This window comes from Mercenaria mercenaria, chromosome 1, assembly GCF_021730395.1.
Source record: "Mercenaria mercenaria strain notata chromosome 1, MADL_Memer_1, whole genome shotgun sequence".
Classification (NCBI taxonomy): Eukaryota; Metazoa; Mollusca; class Bivalvia; order Venerida; family Veneridae; genus Mercenaria; species Mercenaria mercenaria.
The window spans coordinates 11,656,137-11,666,740 of NC_069361.1; positions in this window are offsets into that span (position 1 = coordinate 11,656,137).

The following is a 10,604-nucleotide window of genomic DNA, read 5'->3' on the forward strand; positions in this document are numbered from 1 at the left end:
TCTGACTCTAGGTTTTGTCTTATCTGATAATAATTGTAAAAATTTTAATTGCTATTGAAACCTTTTTATACTTTTGATTAAGTTATATGATTTTTAATTAATTTAAATTGCTTTTTACTTTTTCTAAATATTGATAAATTTGTATAAACATTTCAAATACATATACCATAATAAATTTAAGACTGACATTATCATAATATACATGTTTATTTCTAGGCGTATGTAATATTTAAATTCAATTTACTTAAAAGTAAATTAAAACATATTGCAAAATTATATGATGAACATTCCCAGATATCTTGCCTATATTGGGCCATGTAATATACATACAGATAATTTATATAGCATGGTATACTTAAGAATATTACACATTAACGTTTAAATATTTGTTGAGATTACGTATTTATAATTATTTTAATTACCTTTTCAAGCTTATCTAAGTTTTTACAAACTTTTAGCCAATCTTGTTCAGATGGAAATCCTTTCGGTAACCACTTTTTTGTTTTTTTGTTTATACCTTCCAAAATAAAATCTCCTCCTTCGCCTTTACTTTCATTTCCAGAAATAGTAAATGATTCTGTGCAGTTGCCAGAAGTATTCAATTGATGAGGGCAGAGGACTCTCCTTTTTAAATCTCGATATTCAATTTCTTGATACATGGTTTGATTTAATCCGTAAAATAATTCAGATAATTTGCATCGTCCTGCTAAAATGTATCTAACATTATGTCGGCGAATGCCAGCTCTGTACACTTCTAAAGCAACTAAGTAGGTAAACACTATGTCAAATATAAATCTGAAATTCGGGTTTTTGCATGCAGAAACATATTTGTAAAATGTTTTAAGAGAAGGAGTACCTTTTACGTTGTTACAATGAGAAAAAAAATCGTTTAAAATTTCTTCCATGCATCCTTTCATGAATATCTGTATTATCATCCATGCTTTGTGATGGTCTGTGCATTTTTCACAGCATGTAAGGGCCCTGATACTTCGGTAGCCTAGCATTTTTGCAATATCTTCTAGGCAAACATTCCACAATAATTTGAACAGTCCCTTAACAATATTTATTTCATAATGACCATGGCCTGGTATTAACATTATGTTTTGAAGTTTTTTATCATTTTCAATAAGTCTGGAACCTAAAACAAAGGGAAGACCATCACATCCCATTACAGTCCATTTCTTGGCCTCTCCAACTCCAGTTTGTTGAAGGATATGCTATAATATTAATAAAATGTGTGAAAATATATTTTTATTACACATTTAATAATTTCAAAACTGTTTATATTGTACCGCTATTTATATTGATTCATCATTTTTTATCCTATATTTATATAGTACAGGTTTCTTTGTGAATAAACCTTGTTAAGATGCCATAGTTATAAATGATACTTGTAACTAAATGATATTTATAAATGATACTTCAAAATAAATGTATTTGCATTTAAAATTTTAACTATGATACTTGATTATCTTTTAAAAGTTAAAAAATGTGTTACTTTAATAATGACAAATATACATAAAATGTGGTAATGAAATGTTAAAATATATTTTTTTTTATTATTTAACAAAATACTTACATGCATAACTTTTTTAACTGAATCATACGAACAAGGATTATAAAAACAAGGTTCTCCAGTAGTGAGTTTTGGGCTACCATCATGTCCGCTTGGTACGAAGCTGTATGGGTCTTTGCTTTCGTTTTCAATATTTCTTTGGTTATTTTTTTCAATAATATCATTTATAGTTTTACTAATATAATCATTTCTTATTTGGATGAAGTCGTCATTGCTTTTTGAAATGAATTTATTTATCAACTGCAACACATTACTTTTGTTAGAAACACCATACAACCACCTTGCTGGTGACATTGATTCATCTTTTTGTAAATTTGAGCCAACGCTTGGTTCTATGTGCACTGTTGTTGTGACAACACTTGCCTTGCATTTGTAATTGAAATTGACACGCCAGTTCCTTGCAATGACTTGGTTGTTGTCGAAGTATGTTATAATGTCATTTTCTTTATTTACTTGAACAGTTGATGTACATTGTTCTGTAATGAAACAGAACAAACATATATATATTTTTTTTTTCAATATCTTTCATTGATTTATTTAAAATATTTAATACTTTGTCAGTAAAAGTCCTTAATAATGGTATAAATCATGCCAGATTAAAAATACAATACAATACAAGTATACACCAACATAGGTCCAATACTCTTCTGCTATCAGGTAACGTATTACTTTTTGCTTTCATAAGTAAAAAGAATTTCTAATTCAAGTAAATATATTTACCTCTTAACCAATTTTTTAGGCAAGTGTAACTTCCTGCAGGCGAGTGGCTGTTATTTATGTTTGTAGTAAGTCGGCTGCCAGAAATGTAGTAGGAAACCAGGTTCATTTTAAAAGCCATCGGGCAGACCAAAGGCTGGTACCTAGCCTTGTATATACAATCTATTGCTTGTGCTAATGACGCTCTCTTGCTATTTTCAGTTTTATTTATTTGTTCTGTAGATGGGGTAACTTCTGCTACAGTTACACCAGTAGCTCCACTCAAAAATGATAATAAAATAGGATGTCTCTCCGAAATCCAGGAAGTAATAGAAAAATAATCAGTACTCTCTTTATACTGTTGGGATATTTTTTGAGCATCACACAATATATCACCATGAATAGATGTGCCAATAGCATGTGACAATTTGATAATTTCACTTTGAGGTAGTAGACCATTTTTCAATAATTCAATGGTTTTGTCAGCAATTGTTCCATGATCTAACTTTAATTTCTTAGCATCTGGTTCATCGACAAGTTCAGACAAGCAATAATTTGCACATTCTGTGCATATGGCAGAAGTATAAATTGTTATTAGACCCTTTTTGATCAGTGTACTTTGCACAATTTTCGGGTATTTCTTATGTGTAAACTTAAACACCTGCGGATCATTGTCTTTGCAAATTATATGATGCTTATTACACCCACATGAAGCCATATTTGTATTCTGCAAACAATAAAATACAACATAAATATACACCAATGCGGGTCCAATACTGTCCTACTATCAGGGAAAAATTAATTTCAATTTATATTGCTTATATAAGACAGCTTTAATATTATTTTGATATTTGATAAAATGAACAAATAGAGAATTATAGTCCTCTCAAATTAGAAAAGCGCAAATACTATGGGAATTCTATTTTAAATACATGGGTGGGGTGGGGGGCTTACCAAACACCAGCATTTAAAATCATCTGTCACCACTGAATGCTTGAAAACGTCTGCATAAGAAATAACTGCACAAGCAAGAAAATGAAGAAATCCGTGCAAAATCGTTAGGTAATCATTATTTAATTACCAAGTATATCATTTTCTTATTTGTTTCTTGTACAAGATATTTTGAAAACGTGTGTAGGCCGGTCATTTATATATAATACAGCTTTTCATCATGTCCTACATACATAATTTTATATTTGTTTATGACTTTGTAACAAGAATTAATCATCATATTTGTTTGTAAGAACAAGAAACGAATAGAATGGTATGTGGTTATTATTTATTCATAACATTATTCACCAGAACCTAGCACAATAATTTGTCCTGCCTTATCCACTGTCTATGTTATAATACAAGCTATATGTATTATCAAGTTTGAAACTACTATAATTTAATAGGAAATATCATGTCTATTATTATTATTATTATTCATTTCCCGATGAAACTGTTATTTATACGACAGTTTCAATATTTTGCAACAGTCTATACACAAAGATGCTGAAGTTGCAAATTAATTATATTTTCTTTGCTAGAAGCGGCCAGTTTCCGGTTGACTTTCCAAGCGTGTAAGAGATTGTTCAATTTGGAACACAGTTCCGCATTTAAAGAAGTGTGCATTTTTCTAAATGCAACAGTTTCACTCCTTTGTACATGGTAATTAAGAAGTTAAAGGTATTTTCAAATGAATTATCGCAATAATCTGCAACATGCATCGAGAAGGTGATTGCACAGATACATGTTTTATGTGATCGTGTTTTGGCTCGTATACCAAATGGGTGGGGTAACAACCTGTTTCTTTGTGAGATCGTTAAAATGTGCATCATTGTTATTGCTTTTATAGCTAATTCTAGCTATATATAGCTAGATTTAGCTATATAGCTAATTTGTGACTTTTCTGGGACCTGTTCAATACTTTTGTACATTCGTTTAATGAAATGATGTACATGTACAGCTCAGGTAGCGCGTAGATCTACGGATCTAGAGTTCGATCAGGGGCTAATGTTCTTTGCGACTATTTGATAAACAATATCTGTTTCTGAAATAATTAGTCCTCCACCTCTGATTCATGTGGGGAATTTTGCAGTTACTTGTGGAGAACAGGTTTGTACTGGTACAGAAATCAGAAACACTGGTTAGGTTAACTGCCCGCCGTAACATGACTGAAATACTGTTGAAAAACGGCGTTAAACCCAAAACAAACAAACAAAAAACTGTACAGAAATATACATGTACAATTTTGCAGGTAAACAAGATAAACGATGCCGTTTTTCATGTATGAATCGATTTGAACAACTGCAGATAACTTAAAGGCAGTGGCTACGTAGCCGGTTCCGGCTACCTAGGCTAAAGGTCTAGGTAGCCGGTTTTATACATATACATGTCCTATAGAAGTGCGAAAGTGATGATTACTTAAAATTTTCACTTATAAAAGGGCATAAGGAACGATCAAACGCGTTATGTTCAGTAGAGCCGCATTATTTAATGTACGATGATGCTCTTTGTTTTATCTTTTCTTAACTGTTTGTTTTGTTTTCTTTTAACATTGAATCACTGTATCTCGAATATGTATTGAGTACAGTCTAACATAACAAAATGTCCGCCGATATGATATGAGTGCGTAAGTACGGCAAAATAAATGGGTATTTGACACAAATAATAAATTATAAATCACAAGAAAAAATGTACTCCATTTAACTAATACAATGATCCTTATAACCCTCTATAGAAACAGTTTATTAAAGCGGGCTACCTTTACTTACATGTTCATATACGATATGTTTATATAGAGCCGGCTACCTAGACCTTTAGTCTAGGTAGCCGGAAACGGCTACGTAGACTAAAGGGCTAGGTAGCCGGAACCGGCTACCTAGCCACTGCCTAACTTAAATTCATCATTTCAAATGATACTAGAATGGATACACTAGAATTAATCATACTCTGGAAACAACAATGGTGAATATTCAACTAAAAATGCAAAGCACACTTTCATTTCCTTGTTTACGACTCCATGTTGAAAATAGTTCTTACCCATAATGCCCCGAGCGAAAGTACACAGGTCAGTGCGACAGTAGCGCTACCGTAGTGTACAAAATGATGTGGATAATGATGTGGAACAACTATTTTAAGTCTGAATCAAATACAGTTATTAATAACAGAGATACCGAGAAAGTGAATCAAAACTTCAGTTTGAAATTATAAATAAAAAGGGGGATCATTTATGAAATAATGGTGCAAAACTTATGGCTATAGTGTTATATAATGTTGATGTAGAATACATTATGATTTTGTAATTATTTTAAGTTTGAATCAAATCCTTTCTGTTTGCATCAGGTACAGACAAAGCATAGTGCAGGTCAGTGAATGCATGCTAGCATCAGGTGCAGACAACGCCTAGTGCAGGTCAGCGAATGTATGCTATACATCAGGAGCTGGCAACGCCTAATGTATACTATATATCAGGTGTAGGCAACGCGTAGTACAGGTCAGTGAATGTATCCTTGCACCAGGAACTGGGAACGCCTAGTGCAAGTCTGTGAATGTATGCTATGCATCAGGAGCTGGCAACGCCTAATGTATACTATACTTTAGGTGCAGGCAACGCCTAGTGCAGGTCAGTGAATGTATGCTTGCATCAGGAATTGGCAACGTCTAGTGCAGGTCTGTGAATGTATGCTATACATCAGGAGCTGGCAACGCCTAATGTATACTATACATCAGGTGTAGGCAACGCATAGTGCAGGTCAGTGAATGTATGCTTGCACCAGGAAATGGGAACGCCTAGTGCAAGTCTGTGAATGTATGCTATGCATCAGGAGCTGGCAACGCCTAATGTATACAATACATTAGGTGCAGGCAACGCCTAGTGCAGGTCAGTGAATGTATGCTTGCATCAGGAACTGGCAACTTCTAGTGCAGGTCTGTGAATGTATGCTATACATCAGGAGCTGGCAACGCCTAGTGAAGGTCTGTGAATGTATGCTATACATCAGGAGCTGGCAACGCCTAGTGCAGGTCAGTGAATGTATGCTTGCATCAGGAACTGGCAACGCCTAGTGAAGGTCTGTGAATGTATATGCTATACATCAGAAGCTGGCAACGCCTAGTGCAGGTCTGTGAATGTATGCTATACATCAGGAGCTGGCAACGCCTAGTGAAGGTCTGTGAATGTATGCTTGCATCAGGAACTGGCAACGCCTAGTGCAGGTCTGTGAATGTATGCATACATCAGGAGCTGGCAACGCCTAGTGAAGGTCTGTAAATGTATGCTATGCATCAGCAGCTGGCAACGCTTAATGTATACTATACATCAGGTGCAGACAACGTCTAGCGCAGGTCTGTGAATGTATACTATGCACCAAGAGCTGGCAACGCCTAGTGTAGGTCTGTGAATGTATGCTTGCATCAAGAACTGGCAACGCCTAGTGCAGGTCTGTGAATGTATACTAAGCATCAAGAGCTGGCAACGCCTAGTGCAGGTCTGTGAATGTATACTATGCACCAAGAGCTGACAACGCCTAGTGCAGGTCTGTGAATGTATGCTTGCATCAAGAACTGGCAACGCCTAGTGCAGGACTATAAATGTATACTATGCACCAAGAGCTGGCAACGCCTAGTGCAGGTCTGTGAATGTATACCATACATCAAGAGCTGGCAACGCCTAGTGAAGGTCTGTGAATGTATGCTTTACATCAGGAGCTGGCAACGCCTAGAATAGGTTAGTGAATGTATGCTTACATTAGGTGCAGACACCGCCTGGTGCAGGTTAGTAAATGTATGCTAGCAACAGATCTAGACAACGCCTAGTGAAGGTCAGTAAATAATTGATTGCATCAGGTTCAGACAACGCCTAAAGCACACCTAGTGCTGGTCAGTGAATGTATGATTGCATCAGATACAGACAACACCTTAAGAAGGTCAGTGAAAGTATGCTTGCATCAGGTAAAGACAACATCTAGTGCAGGTCAATGAATGAACATGCATCAGGTACAGTGTTCACCTAGTGCAGGTCAGTGAATGTATGCTTGAATCAGGTACAGAGTACACCTAGTGCAGATCAGTGGGTGTATGCTTGTATTAGGTACAGAGTACACCTAGTGCAGGTCAGTAAATGAATGCTTTTATCAGGTAAACTCAGCGCCTAGTGAAAGTCAGTGAATATATTCTTGCATCAGGTACAGACAACACCTAGTGCAGGTCAATAAATGCATGCTTTTATCAGGTACACTAAGCGCCTGGCGCAGGTCAGTGAATGTATGCTTGCATTAGGAGCAGACAACGCCTACAGGTCAGTGAATGCATGTTTGCATCAGGTACACTCTAGGCCTAGAACAAGTCAGTGAATACATGCTTTTATCAGGTACACTCAACGCCTACTGCAGGTCGTTGAATGCATGCCTTTATCGGTTACACTGTACGCCTAATGCAGGTCATTGAATGCATGTTTGCATCAGTAATATACAACGCCTAGTGCAGGTCAGTGAGTGCATATTTTGTCAGGTTCGCTCAACGCCTAGTGCAGGTCATTGAATGCATGCATGCATCAGGAACAGACAACGGCTAGTGTAGGTCAGTGAATGCATAGAGAATAATAGGTTAGTGCCGTAGATGGAGGAAGTTTATCTGGCGAGTTGGAGGAGGTTATCGGGTGAGCCGAAGGCGAACACGATAACGTCCGGAGCCGAGCCAGATAAATTTTCTCCATCTAAGTAGGCACTAACCTATTATTCTATAAAAAATTATCTTGTCATTACTTCATTGTCCGATATTTGGCAATTTATTTTACCAAAATTAGTGCGCGATAACTGTTTTAATGACGTCATTGAATGCAATACGTCAGTAAATGCATGCTTTTATCAGGTTACTCTACGCCTAGTGCATGTCAGTGAATGTATGTTTTTATTAGGTACATTTTGTGCACTCATTGTGCCAAGTGCAGGTCATTGAATGCATGCTTTTATCAGGTACACTCAAAGCCTAGTGCAGTCAGTCAATGCAAGTTTCTATCAGGTACACTCAACACCTAGTGCAGGTCACTGAATGCAAGGTTTTATCGGGTACAATCTACGCCTAGTGCAGGTCGTTGAATGCATGCTTGCACCAGGAACAGACAACGCCTAGTGCAGGTCAGTGAACGCATGCTTTTATCAGGTACACTCAACGCCAAGTGCATGTCATTGAATGCATGCTTGCATAATGAACGGAAAACGCCTTATGCAGGTCAGTGAATGCATGCTTTTATCAGGTACGTTCAACGCCTAGTGCATGTCATTGAATGCATGCATGCATCAGGAACAGACAACGCTTAGTGCAGGTCAGTGAATGCATGGGTTCATCAGGTACAGACAACGCCTAGTGCAAGTCAGTGAATGTATGTATTCATCAGGAACAGACAATGCCTAGTGCACGTCAGTGAATACATGGTTGCATCAGGTACAGACAACGCCTAGTGCTGGTGAATGGATGCTTGCATCAGGTACAGATAGATCTAATACCTAATGCAGGTCAGTGAATGCATGCTTGCATCAGGAAAAGACAACGCTTAGTGCAGGTCAGTGAATGCATGCTTTTATCAGGTACACTCAGCGCCTAGTACTGTCATTGACTGCATGCATGCATTAGGAACAGATAACGCTTGGTCAGGTCAGTGAATTCATGGTTGCATCAGGTATAGACAAGTGCAGATTATTGAATGGATGCTTTTATCAGGTTCGCGCAACGCCTAGTGCACGTCATTGAAAGCATGCAAGCATCAGGAACAGACGTCTTGTGCAGGTACATTCAGCGCCTACTGCAGGTGAGTGAATGCATGCCTGCCTCAGATACAATCAACGCACAGTTAAGGTCATTGAATGGATGCTTGCATCTGGTACACCTACGACTAGTGCAGGTCAGTGAATGCATGCTTGTATCAGGAACAGACGACGCCCAGTGAAGGTCAGTGAATGGATGCTTGCATCAAGAACAGACAACGTTTAGTGCAGGTCAGTAAATACATGCTTTTATCAGATACACTCAACGCCTAGTGCAGGTCAGCGAATGCATGCTTGCATCAAGAACTGACAACGCCTAGTGCAGGTCAGTAAATGCATGCTTTTATCAGATACATTCAACGCCTGGTGCAGGTCAGTGAATGTATGCTTGCATCAGGAACAGCCAACGCCTAGTGCAAGTCAATGTATGGAATCTTGCATCAGGTACAGACAGTACAGACAATGCCTAATGCAGGTCAGTGAATACATGGTTGCATCCGGTGCAGACAACGCCTAGCGAAGATCGGTGGATGGATTCTTGCATCAGGTACAGACATCGTCTAGTGCAGGTCAGTGAATGTATGGTTGCATCAGGTACATACAACACCTTTTGCAAGCCAGTGAATTGATACTTGCATAGTGAATGGATGCTCTACCACCAGGATACGGAGGAAGTAGGTCAGGGAATGTACGCTATGATTGCATCACGTAAAGGCTACACCTATTAAACGTCAGTGAGTATGTGCTTGCATCAGATACAGGCAACACCTAGTGCAGGGCAGTGAATTTATCCTTGTATCCGGTACGAACAATGCCTTGTGCTGGTAAGTGAATGTATTCTTGCATCGTTTACAGACTACGCCTAATGAAGCCTGGTGTATGTTTGCTTGCATCACGAAACGAAGATGCATAATGCAGCTCAGTAAATGTATGTTTGGACCTGTTCAGTGAATGTATGCTTGCATCATGTACAGGTGACGTTTAATGCCGGCAAGTGAACGCATGCTTGCATCATGTGCAAGTGACGCCTAATGCCGGTCAGTGAATGTATGCTTGCATCATATACAAGTGACACCTAATGCTGTTCAGTGAATGTATGCTTGCATCATGTACAGTTGACGTTTAATGCCGGAAAGTGAACGCATGCTTGCATCATATGCAAGTGACGCCTAATGCCAGTCAGTGAATGCATGCTTGCATCATGCACTGGTGAAGCCTAATGCCGGTCAGTAAATGCATGCTTGCATCACGTACAGATAACGCCTTAAATGCCTGTCAGTGAATGCATGCTTGCATCACATACCTGTAGTTAGCGCCTAATGCCAGTCAGTGAATGCATGCCTGCATCATGTACAGGTGACGCCTAATGCCAGTCAGTGAATGCATGCCTGCACCATGTATAGATAGCGCCTAATGCCAGTCAGTGAATGCATGCTTGCATCACGTACAGATAGCACCTAATGCCAGTCAGTGAATGCATGCCTGCATCATGTACAGGTGACACCTAATGCCAGTCAATGAATGCATGCCTGCACCATGTATAGATAGCGCCTAATGCCAGTCAGTGAATGCATGCTTGCATC